General features: G+C 34.9%; 1 non-coding gene across 1 annotated transcript; it reads right to left on the bottom strand.

Annotated features, from left to right (window-relative positions):
• Nucleotides 1-1,475: 1,475 nt before the first annotated feature.
• Nucleotides 1,476-1,548, bottom strand: Trnak-uuu. The gene has a single exon. It is a non-coding gene; the product is annotated as a tRNA-Lys (tRNA).
• Nucleotides 1,549-2,500: the final 952 nt, after the last annotated feature.

The following is a 2,500-nucleotide window of genomic DNA, read 5'->3' as shown; positions in this document are numbered from 1 at the left end:
TGATAATCTCTCCTCTTCTTCCTCCCACTTTCCTCTCTTTTTTCCCTTTCCTTTAAGTGCCCTCGTACCAGGTACCGCAGGGACGAGTTTACTGCAAGAATAATACGTGAATCTCTTTCTCTTTGTATCTGTCTGTCTGTCTGTTAGTCTTTCTCTGTCTCTGTCTGCCTGCTAGTCTCTCTCTCTAAGTCTCTGTCTGTCTACATGCCAGTCTCTCTGTTTCTTTGTCTCTGCCTGTCACTCTATCTGTATCTCTTTGTTTGTAAAAAGGGAGAATTAATTTGCTCATTGCACATAGATTTCCAAGTTCGTGTTTAAATGCCTTATTGGAATGAAAAACTTTTTGTTTATATATATATATATATATATATATATATATATATATATATATATATATATATATATATATATATATATATATATATACATGAACATATGTGTATGCATATTTTTGCTTATATATACATATATGCATAAATATATTCACTCTGTCGCTCATTCTTACTTTCACTCTGGCTGCCCTTCCCCTTTCTCTCTCGCTAAACTTTTTCTGTGACCCTGGCAGTCAATTGATAAGAGTAAGGCCCTCGTTACAAGGAAATGCGCGTAGCTAAGACACCGTCTCGCCAATACTATACACCAGTGGTTCCCAGCTTTTCTGGATTCCTAACGCTCCCCCACCATACACATGCAAACACTTTTTTATGTTTCAAACTGAAAACAAGATTAAACAAAAACGTATTTCATAAATAAAACTTGATTTAGTAAACCACTTTATTTAGCAATTTTAGCTGTGTCAACAATATGGAAGGGTAAATCAACATCTCTCTAGTACCGACAGTAACATAGTTCACAGATATTGTTAATGAGATGTCACCTCGTCACCCCCCGCCTCCTCACCGCCTCCTTTTGCCTCATCGCCTCATCTCTCCCGATCTTTCCACTTTCCCCAGGAGCATGACTCGGCCCACTTTGAGAACCAATGCTCTACAACAGGCGATCTTAACCTGGGGTCCATGAGCCCCAAGAGGGTCCAGAATTTCAGATAAATAAAATTTATGTTAATGCACTTTTTTTTAGATTGCTTACTTTATAGATAATACGATGTGTATCTTATATACTTATGAGACAAGTAAATTATAAGGAACGAAGTACATTATACACATTGCATGCAAAGTTGTCTTTATGTGAATATTTGTGGGGGAGTTTTCATCATCATATTCTTAAAATGGTCTCTGACTCTCAAAAGATTAAGAACCATTGCTGTACACAACAGAATTATCTAATTACTTTGTATACGATAAATTATTTAACAAACCAACGCAATTCTCAATGATTTTATGTATTTATTTTAATCCCAATGCCTACAGTAAGACAGGCATTGGTAGCGTAGTTTTAACAAGAATGGTGACTCATCAGTCGAATCCTGCCAATCAGTATTTCAACATGAGCATAATTAGTCACTGCATAACGTTCGCTCGAACAGGGACTTGAACCCTGGACCCTTAAGTTAAAAGCCTAATGCTCTACCGACTGAGCTATCCGAGCGTGCATAGTAATAAACATTTGCTGTCTTTTTTTCTTTTTTCTTTTTTCTTTTTTATTACATATATCATAAATAATTTCTGCATGATCCTGGCCCCTTTATGATAGTGGCTCTCATAGTCCAGCAGCTAATTCCTGTAGGAGACCAAATAAGGAATTTGGTTCAACATATCCTACAGAAAAGGTTTTATTAGACAGGATAGGGTAGACCATCTAGAGTATGTGGTCTCAAACTGTGGTATCACACAAAAAATATAGACTATTTTCTGCCAAAAGAAGGAAAATGCAGCTGTCACAGTCACTTCATATCCTTTGCTAGTATACTTTATTTTGTGCAAAATATACGTGTTATAAATTAGAATGTTCGTAATAAAAACATCTATCAGCACACAAGCAGAAATATTAGGTTATCTTAAACCTGCAATGAGAAATTACAATAAGTGCAAGAAATGTAGGATTAATCATATATTCAGAAAAATTCTAATATCCCGCTTTTTTTACGATGGCAACCAACGTGTTCTTTTTCATCCACATTTATAGAATCACTTCTTTTTCTTTTCATTTTCCTCTCTTCTTTCCCTTTCCTTTATGGGCTCTCGTGCCAGGTATCGCAGGTACGAGTTTGCCACAGAAATAACACGTGAATATTTTTCTCAATTTTTTTCTTTGTTTCTGTCTGCCTGATTTCATTTGTCCGGAGCTGCACAACCTTAACGATTAGAACGCGATGTCTTATACGCAGTCAGTTTGTTAACCAAATTTTTAGTATTTCACACAAAAAAAATTTACATAGATTTTCATGTTCGTGTTTAAATGCCTTATTGGACTGAAACACTTATATATATATATATATATATATATATATATATATATATATATATATATATTATATATATATATATATATATATATAAATCAATAACGGTATGCTCATGTTTGAGCAGCCGTGGACCTC

This window comes from Penaeus monodon, chromosome 5 (genome assembly GCF_015228065.2).
Source record: "Penaeus monodon isolate SGIC_2016 chromosome 5, NSTDA_Pmon_1, whole genome shotgun sequence".
Lineage (NCBI taxonomy): Eukaryota > Metazoa > Arthropoda > Malacostraca > Decapoda > Penaeidae > Penaeus > Penaeus monodon.
This window is presented reverse-complemented; position numbering and strand designations above follow the sequence as displayed.